The 10,505-nt window shown below is 51.5% G+C and overlaps 1 pseudogene; it reads right to left on the reverse strand.

Annotated features, from left to right (window-relative positions):
- Positions 1–1,870: 1,870 nt before the first annotated feature.
- Positions 1,871–9,822, reverse strand: LOC119377037 (uncharacterized; annotated as a pseudogene).
- Positions 9,823–10,505: the final 683 nt, after the last annotated feature.

The following is a 10,505-nucleotide window of genomic DNA, read 5'->3' on the forward strand; positions in this document are numbered from 1 at the left end:
GCTATATTCGCGAGTGCAACTAATCGATTGTGGTCTCTAAACTGAACAAGACGCTTGAACAATTCCATGTGCAATCGATCAAGCGGTGACGGCAACCACTCATCGGCTACAATTATGAAAGCTGAGGTAAAGGACTTATATGGTATGGATTAACTATTATTTAGGAATCGGTGGTCAAGGAGAGAGAGAGAACAACTTATGAAATGCCTGCAGAGATGATGAGGCTCCCTCCACGCAGGGAGGACGAGCTTTCATCGCGACGCGGCCATTACGTCAGCCTCGTGCATTGTGCTCTTCGAGGCCTTGCTCCCGTTCTACTCCCGCGGGTCCGAGAGGCCGCGGCCTAGTGATGCAGAACTATCGGTAAATTGACTATCGATAGTATCGATAGTATTTTTTTAACTATCGATAGTGTAAACAAACTATCGATAGTGCAATCGGTAGTACCATCGTTAATATTACTATAGCGATATTACTACCACGCGTGTTTATTGCTTTGTTTTGACGTATTCGGGTTTCACCCTACAAAGACTGTTAGCAACGTTTGATGCAGACCGCGCCGTAATGTTTGAGAAGCTTCATAATTGTTTGAGCTCATTCTGTTAAGATTACGCGCCGGACGCGAATAGTCAAGTTTATTCGAGAGCTTGCGCGAGCACCAGCGATAACGCTGGAAAGTTTGATGACTGATGTATAAAGGACGACGCGTTCCACCGATGATCAGATTACTCAGCGGCTGACGACTGCTCCCGCCGCCATCAGTGCGCAGCATGTATCGCTTGTCTTTTGAATTTTGATTTTTTTTTTGGCACAAGTTCGCCCAAATAAAGAGCTCCGTATTTTCCAGTCTTGCGGCAGCATTCTTCACCGTCACAACCACGTGACAATGCTATCGATAGAGGTGTGAATAATGATGCGGTTGCTGGCCGGCAACATTGCCAAAATATTGCCACGCCCACTTCTTGTCTTGTTTTGATGTATTCGGGTTTGACCGGCAGTGACGGTTATCAACGCTCGACGCTGTCCGCGAAGTAGTGTTCGAGAAGCTTCGCGTCTGTAGTAGATCGTTTTGTTAAGATTGCGCCCCGCACGCGAACGTTCCAGCTTTGTCTAGAGATTACGCCGCCACCAGCGATATTGCTGGAAAGTTCGATAGCGCCTGTATAAAAGCCGACGCGCTTGATCGCTTGTCAGTTGATCGACGGACGACGCCCCTGTTCGCCGCTATCATTGTACAGCGTGTATTGCTGTAGTGCTAGTTCTCATTTTCCGGCCACAAGTTCGGCCAAATAAACAGTTTCATCCTGCAAACGCCGACTGCTGTCTTCGTCGACGTCACGACCACGTGACAATATTTGCGATAGCCTACTACCAGCTTCGCTTAATTTATGAGCAATTTTTGGCAGAGAAATTAATTATTTCCGCAGTGAAAATGGCGGTATATATCCATCAATAAATTCGTATCCAAAAGCAACCAGTTACACCTTTCAATTACCTTCTTGATATTTTTTTATTTTGAAATCATAAAATGCAATATCAATTTGAAGCCGCGCAGTCCCACCAAATGTAAAGGCTTCCTTTCCGCTACAGCTGAACAGTTTGACTTTATAATCATATGTCAGCAAAGCACTCTGGTGAAGAACACAAGCATGTCAACTTTCTTGCCCTTCAGCCTGCTCCTCCGGCTCCGCTATGTACCACGCGCGCAGGGAACCAAGGTTATTCGGCAGTGAGTCCGCGCTGTTGATTTTATACTATCGATAGTACCATCGAATTTTTTACTGTCGATAGCGCTATCGATAGTATTTTTCACCATCGATAGTTCGATAGTGACTCAGCTATCGATAGTACCATCGATAGTTCTGCATCACTACCGCGGCCCCCTTCCTGGGGCGCCGCCCCCCTTCTCGGTTTCGCTCGGTCGCTGTCTCTCTAGAGCTGCCGAGACCTGCCGGACGGCCTTGAGTTGTGTGTCTTGGTCGTAGATCCTCGTTGCAGCCTGTAGCTGCGGCGGGATCGTCGTGTTCTCACTGGCTTCTCTCGGATTTACGCTACAGTCCCAAAGAATGTGAGCCGCGGTAGCTCTCTCCTTCACGCACAGTCTACACACGTCACTGGCGTACACACTCGGACATACGTACTTAGCTAGCACCGGGGTGAGCAGGGACCCCGTCTGTAATTGTCTGTATAACACTGCCTCCTTCTGGGTAAGCAGGGACAGTTGGGCGAGTTGGTTGAAGTTCATCTTAAAAGGCGCGAAAAAAACCACAACGGACAGGTAGGAAGGAGACAGGACGTCCTGTCTCCTTCCTACCTGTCGTGTTTTTTTTTTTTTTTTTTGCGCCTTTTAAAGATTCCGGGTAAGCCCCGGTTGAGGTGGCGGCATAGTCTGCCTGTTCAGTCTGTACCATTTGGCTATTTCGTTGAAGGTGGTCATCCTGTCCTTAGCACTGTACCGCGACCAACACTCCGATGTCGGCCGTGTTTGCAGCTGCGCGGTTGGTTAGTCCTCGCGTGGCCACATTGGCCGTCTCGTTGTGGTTTCGCGTTCCAGCGTTCCGACACATCACTGCCCACGTGTGCCGGAAACACTTGATCACCGCAGCACTTCTGCGTCCGATGTCTTCGACCTTGCGCAGTATGCGCGCGGCCTCACTACATACCCTACCTTTGGCGTAGTTCTTCACTGCCGTTCTAGAGTCACACAGCACTGTAGTGCATTCGGGGTCGGAGACGGCCAAGGCGATGGCGACCTCATCCGCACTGTGCGCTTCTCGAGTCCGGACGCTCGCTGCGGTCTTCGTTGCACCCGTCGATGCTCCGACGAGGGAAACGCTAGGGGGCGCGGGGTAGGCAAGATGTCCTGACTTCACGCTCTGTAGTATGAATCTTTTTTTCGGCGGATATCTCATGAAACGTCCGGAAAGTTGCTCAGTAGAATCGGGAAGTTTCAGGAGTCTAACGATAGTGAATCCGAAGACCTGGACGAAGACATCGTGAAATTGCCACCACAACCGCCCCGACCACAGCTGATGGCTGCCAACCCTAACGCCTGTTCAGCGACAGCCGGGCAGGTGAAGAGACGCTACAGCTCGGAGCGTCTCCAGCTGGGCCAAGGCATGGACGACAACGTGGATGGAGACGCGGTGACTGAAACAACCGACGCCCGTGCAGAAAACGGCGCTAACACACCGATGGACCTTACGAACGCCAACGACAACGCCTTGGTGAGTGATAAATCATCCGATCCTCACGACGCCGATGGAGCGGACTGGCAGCTTAGCCAAACGCTTCGCCAACGCAAGAAACAAGCCCAGGAACGCCGCAATCTTGCCGCGCTTCAGGCCCAGCAAAAGCAAATGGTTAACAGTCAAAAGATGGGATCGCGAGGACAGAAACTCCCTCCATTGCCTAAAGATTATAAAATTGTCATACGACCGCACCAAGGCCTGCCGTTGAAAGCGATTACTGCTCCTGCACTCGCTAGAGCAATTATCGAAGCCTGCGACAACCAGTTCACGGATGAGACTTTCATACTGCGTATCAACCGCGGCTCTAATATTGCCATATTATCCACTAAGTACTCCGAAGTGGCTGAACTCGTTCGGAAGCTCCAACAACTTGCCATCAATGGCAAACCGCACCCGGTGCGCGCCTATGTGGCTACGGGAGAAGAGGCACTCCGTGGAGTGGTGCATGGCATTCAACCCAACACGTCTATGGAAACTCTAATGACACATCTTCGCATACGCACACAAGGCGTCGAACTTGTGCAAGCCAGAATGATAGGCAACACTAAGAGCGCGGCCCTCACTTTCTATGGGGACAAGCTTCCTCGAACTGTCTATTTTTACGGAGGAGAACTGATTTGCCACCCATTTAGAGCTACCTTGCAAGTTTGCAAGGTCTGCAGGGAAAAGGGACACCGTGCAGACGTTTGCCCGCAACCTGACAAACCCATCTGTAGACTCTGTGGCACACGCAACCCCACCACCGGACATCCTTGCCAACTGATTTGTGCCTCTTGCGGGGAAGCATCTTACCGGGGATCCTGCGTGCTCTAAGAGGCTTAAGCCAGTGCAACTGCGCAACCGAACCAGCGAAAGAAGTGAGAAGCAACTACCTTCGCAAGCTTCCGAAGTTCCGCCGCGATGGTTTTCCTCTGAAGAAGAAGAAGAAGCTCTCAAACTCGGAGGACAGCCCGCTCGGACTCCATCTACTCTCGCTCTCGCTCAAAACAACGACCCCAGGCAACCAAGACGACGAACCAGGAAGCCCAGCAACCTAGCCAGGCAACTCCACTCAAGAAGCACAACAAGCAGCAACAGCAGGGGATGAAGACTCCAGATCTAGAGGTAAGGTGGGCAGACGTCGCGTCTTCCACGGCCGCTCCACTTACAGCCAGGCGTATCAGCAGGTTGTAACCGAAAACAAACAACTCGGAGCGCAACTTAACAGCTACGCCCAGAAAATAGACCTGTTAGAGAAGAAAATAGAACTGCTTTTAGAACACAGGCAGGCGGACAACACACAGCCACAATCAACGCAACCTGCACAAGCACAAGTGCGACAACTGACACCTACTCTGCGGTCTAGCGAGAGCAAAGAGCCGGCAGCTACTCCCCATCTCTCTTATGAACAAGCTGCACAGCCTATCACGCACCAGCAGATGCAGGGACTTCAACAGACACTGCTAGAACAATTACAAGTAAGTTTACAACAGCAAACAAGCCAACAATTTCAGCTTTTTATCAAGAATTTCAAGAGCTTAAACGCCATGTAGATGAAACCCTTCAGAGCGCCCTAAAGAGGAGACGGAAGCCCAGTACCGACTCCAGGTGCCCAGGAGCGAAGGTAGTTGTAACATCAGATACAGAAGGACCTGCCTGCAGCAGCAATTTCCCTAATCATGGCTAAGAACTTTCGGTCGCAGGAGAATCTCACGTTGTGGTCTTGGAACTGCCGTTCTCTTAAAACAAACACGCCTCTCTAACACAATACGTCCGTGCAGCATTGATTCAACCTGATGTAATCTGTTTACAGGAAGCTGGCAAGGGCTCGAAACCGCTCACAGGCTATCGCCTACTATCAGACAGCGCAGATCCCAGAGTGGCATTGCTGGTGAAGAAGGACTTGGCAGTTACATACGATCCACTCCACCCCAGAAATTACCTCACAAACGCTCACTATATGGCCAGCAAAGAAGGGGCGTCCCAAAGTAGTAATCTGCAATGTATACAGCCCACCTCAGGCGCGTTCGGCGGACTTTGACAGACTGCTATATGCACTCAATACCAACATAACCGGCAATGATCGCTTATTTTTTCTGGGCGACTTCAACGCGTGGAGCACTACCTGGGGCTATAGAGTAGATCGTCCGAAAGGAACAAAGCTGTTGGAAGTAACCCAACACTAGAATCTAGAGCTACTTACGCCTCCGGGTGTACCAACCAGACTAGGAAATAGCGTCACAGGAGACACCACCCCAGACCTTGCCTTTACAAACAACATGCGGCAGGTGCAATGGAATAACCTCGGGGAAACCCTCGGAAGTGACCATTATATAACACAGATACAATGCAACGCCACCCGCTTTAGACGGCCGCTGGGGTGATGCACATGAGAACAGACTCCACAAACCAGCCACAGCGCAAGAGTGGGGAGAATACATCACTGAAATCCATGCTAAATTTACAAAGACGTACCAAGCCACAGTGGACAGACCGGCAGTAGACAACCACCTAGCACACCTGTGGGAGGCCCGACGGCGCCTTGTTAAACGGTGGAAACGCCAAAGGTTTAACCGCAAATTGAAGCAGCGAATCGCCCAGCTAACTGATGAAGCCAACACCTACGCTGCAGTGCTCACACAAAACAATTGGCGAACTTTCTGCGACTCATTAAGGGCCCCTTAGGAACCAAAAAAACGTGGGCCATCTTGCGTGCAATGATAGATCCTCCTAGCATGAGAACCGAAACGACAAATACATTAACAAAACTAGCCGCTGAATATAACGGGAGCGCCGACCAACTTCTCGAGGAGCTTGCAAAAATCTATATCGGCAGTGCCAGGTCCTCGACGGCGGGAAATGCAACTGGGCGACAATACATGGGGTCACCCAATCCAAACTTAGACGCTCCAATCACGGTGGAGGAGCTTTATTCAGCCGCTCAAAGCTTCCAAAGAAACAGTGCCCCGGGACCTGATGGTGTCACCAACGCTATGATCAGGAATCTAGACAGAGGAACATTACAAGATCTCACTGACTACTTTAACAGCCAAATTTGGACACCACAAGGAGACCTACCCGCCCCGTGGAAAAAGGCCAATATAGTCCTCATACCCAAACCAGGTAAACCCAAAACACTGAATAACCTTCGTCCTATTTCTTTGACTTCGTGTCTGGGGAAGCTGTTTGAAAAGTCATACTGCAGCGACTTGAATTACATGTTGAAAACAGCAGCTCATGCCCAATATGATGTTCGGCTTCCGCAGAGGTGTCTCGGCACAGGACATTTTTCTCATACTCAAGGAGGAAGTATTGAATCCACCCTCGGGCAGTCTGGATAACATAATCTTGGCATTGGATGTGCACAGAGCGTTTGACACTATCTCTCACGAAACGATACTGCAAGGATTGGAAGATATTGGATGTGGCCAACGCATTTACAACTATAGTTGAAACTTTTTTGCGCAACCGCACTGCAACTCTCGCCATGGGTCCTATAAAATCCAACCCCTTAAGTATGCCCAATCAAGGCACACCGCAAGGTTCTGTATTGTCTCCCTTTCTTTTCAATGTCGGGCTACGCAGATTGGCCATAACGCTGACTCATGAAACCGCCTTGGCTTTGCAATGTATGCAGACGATATCACCCTTTGGACCACACGGGGTTCCTACGGTGAACGCCAGGATACTCTGCAAACTGCCCTGAGTATAGTGGAAGACTACCTAAAAAAGCCGGGATGAGGTGCGCACCGGCAAAGTCAGAATACATTCATATACGACCATATAGGTCCCGGTCTCGACGAGCACCTGAGCTAACATTTTACTTGGGAGGATCCCCACTCAGAAGAGTTAACACCCTTCGGATACTCGGCATGTACATTCAAGAAACAACGAGCGTCAAGGTAGCCCTGGATAAGCTGAGGTATACAATAAAAAGCCTGACAGGACTTATTAGAAGAATATCCAGAGGAAATAATAGCATGACTGAACACGACACGCTGAGGCTTGTGCAAGCACTGGTTTTGAGCCGGCTTACCTACGCCCTCCCTTTCCAGGTAACCCGCAAAACAGCAGGAGCAAGCCGACATATTAATTCGACTGCGACTAAAGCTGCCCTTGGACTACCTACCAGTACAAGCACTCAACACCTGCTAGCACTGGGGGTGCACAATACTTTCGAGGAGTTGGCAGCTGCCACACTCATCTCCCAGCGAGAAAGGCTCTGCGGCACACCACAGGGGAAATTTCTCTTACAAAGACTCGGATTTCCAATCTCACCGCAATATTGTTCAGAAGCCACCGACCTACTCTCACAAAATCTCAGACAACGCATCGTGACGCAGCCTATCCCCCGCAATATGCATCCATATCACCATAAAGGACGCCGCAAAGCTCGAGTACAGAAGCTCCAACGACTAAAGGACCCTGACGTTTACTATACAGACGTTTGTCCCTACCCAAAGCAGCAAGGGCAAGCTCCCGCCTACGCTCTCGCTGTAGTCAACCGGGGCAAACTTGCCAACTCCGCGACCATACTTACTTCATCCTCCGCGGCAGCCGAGGCAACTGCTATCGCTCTCGCCATTCGAATGGCAGACCAACAAGGTATCTCTGCCTACGTGGTCTCAGACTCGCAGGCAGCTTGTCGAATGTACCTCAAGGGCATATTACCAACGAAGGCCATCCAGCTACTGGGAAGCGAACTCCTCTTTGATCACGGGATAGTCTGGTGTCCGGCCCATACGGGCCAGGATGGCAATGAACTAGTTCATTGCCAGCTCGAGTACTCAGCGGCCGAGCCCCAGGACGACCCGCCACTGAAGAGGACACAGATGATGGGGTGACACGGCGTGGCATCCTAGACAAACAAAGATTAGATCGCCGCATCGGGGCACCTCCTCACAAGGACCTCGACAGACACCAAGCGCGGGACTGGCGCCGCCTGCAGACCAATACCTATCCGAATCTGCATAGGCTTCACGTCATGCACCCAGAGAGATATCCCAACGCATGCCCGTGGTGCGGAGATATTCCAACACTCACACACATAACCTACCGCTGTCCCGAGCGACCGGCTACAGTCGACACAGGACATACGCACCCAATACACACGTGGTCGTGGGAGGCGCGACTCGCTGAACGGACTCTGGGAAGCCAACTGGCAACCCTAAGTCAGGCCCGCCGAGCCGCTATAGCCAGTGGAGCCTTGGAAGAAGGGCCCCACCCGCAATGAACCACATTTTTTTTTCAATAAATGTTTCTCTTCGACGACCACCGCGCGATGCGTCGCTGCTCCCTTGGTACTCTGCCGCGTCCACGTAGACGGCGCCTTCTTCTCTGGCGGGAGGTCCACGAGAGCCTTGGCCCTTGCCAACCTCCGCTCCTTGTTGTGCTCGGGGTTTCATGTTCTTCGGGATCGGGCAGACCCTGAGTTTTCTGTTGATGCTATCCGGTATAGGTATACGTCGTTCTGCTGCTTGCCTTCCCTCTGCTCGAGGCCAAGGACCCGCAGTATCTGTCTTCCGGTTCTCGTTTCAGAGAGACGCTCGAGTTGCGCCGTTCTCTGTGCCTCGGCTATTTCGTCCAGCGTGTTGTGGACTCCCAGGCCATGAATTTTCGGTGCTCGTGCTCCCGAGGAGACCGAGTGCCGCCTTATACACCTTGCGTATGGGCGTCTATCTTGTTACGTTCACTCGGCCTCCAGTTGTGGAAGGCCGCCACGTGTTATGTGGCTAACTGCAAAGGATTGAACGAGCCTAGTCAGCTCTCCTCCTTCATTCCCGCTTCTGTTGGACACCCTCTTGAATGATGAGTCTCATTGCCGCGGCCGCTTTGCCCGCGAGCTTGTCACCGTTTCACCGTTGACTCGGTTTTGCTCGATGAGCAGCCCGAGCACTCGAATCTTCTCGACCACCGGTATTACTTGTCCTCCGGCCGTCTTGATCGTGATCTTGGGACGCTCGTACTTGACTTCCATATTCTTTCTTTCCTGCCCGCTCCTTTCGGTGGAATCACCAGCAGCTCTGACTTGGCCGGAGAGCAGACGAGTCCAGACTCGTCTAGCTGCTCCTCGATGGCGTTGACCGCCAGCTGCTTGCAGCGTTGTCTCGATGTGTCCGTCGCTTCTTCCCGGTACCCAAAGCGTAACGTCGTCGGCGTAGATGGTGTGCCGGACTCCCTTTACTCTAGCCGGTTGGCCACCCCGATCATCACGAGGTTGAAGAATAACGGGGAGATCACCGAACCCTGCGGGGTTCCGACGCTGCCCAGCTTCTTCTCTTCGAGCTGCAGGTCTCCCGCGCGGATTTGGGTGGTCCGTTCCGTCAGGAAGTCTTTGATGTACTCGTATGTTCTCCTGCCCATGTTTAGCCTGGATACTTGGGCCAGGATAGCCGAGTGTCCTCACTTTATCGAAGGCGCTCTGCAGGTCCAGCCCGAGTATGGCTTTGTTGTCCTTGGTGCCCGTCATATCGTCGATCATCTCGTTCTTCAGTAAGATCATGGCGTCTTGCGTCCCGAGCTTGTTCCGAAACCCGATGATGGAATTTGAGTAAAGTTCCGACTCTTCTAGGTAACGCTGCCACCTGTTCATGAGAACGTGCTCGAGGAACTTTCCCACGCACGAAGTGAGCGAGATCGGCCTGAGGTTCTCTATGTTGGGCAGTTTACCAGGCTTGGGGATGAGGATCGTATTGGCTGTTTTCCATTAGTTTAAAAAAAAAATACGCGGTATACCTCAAGAGAAAAAAGCATTCTAAAAAGCATTCTGTATTTTAGGCAAGTGAAAGGCCTCTGGATAACTTATTCTGATAGAGCGTTCACACCGAAATGCCAAAAAAGGTCAAGTGTTAATTGGAATGTTACACGAAATGTTATAAGGAATGTTATATAGGCTGTCAGCTCACTCCTTTAGGAAACGCAGCCGCTACAGCGAGCGAAGTGACTATCGTACTGTCTATGGCTTCAACGCAATCTTCGCAATGAGAGCACAAGCACACAGATGTGAGCCGTCTGCTGATCCCCTCTAAAGATACACGCGCTACCAAGGGAGACCGTGCCCGGTCGGTCATAGTACGCATCTCCCGCCGGAGGCACGCCGACCCCGCCTCCGGCTCCTATCTACATGCGCCCTCCGCGCGACGGAGACGGCCGGCTCGTTTCATCTCTGCTTGAGCTGAGTTCGTCGGCAGCACACGCGCGCTTTCGCTCGCACATGAAACATACGACGCGCGGGGCAATGTTAGGAGAAGGACTTTACACGGAATATGGCGGCGA

This window comes from Rhipicephalus sanguineus, chromosome 1 (genome assembly GCF_013339695.2).
Source record: "Rhipicephalus sanguineus isolate Rsan-2018 chromosome 1, BIME_Rsan_1.4, whole genome shotgun sequence".
In the NCBI taxonomy this organism is placed as follows: Eukaryota; Metazoa; Arthropoda; class Arachnida; order Ixodida; family Ixodidae; genus Rhipicephalus; species Rhipicephalus sanguineus.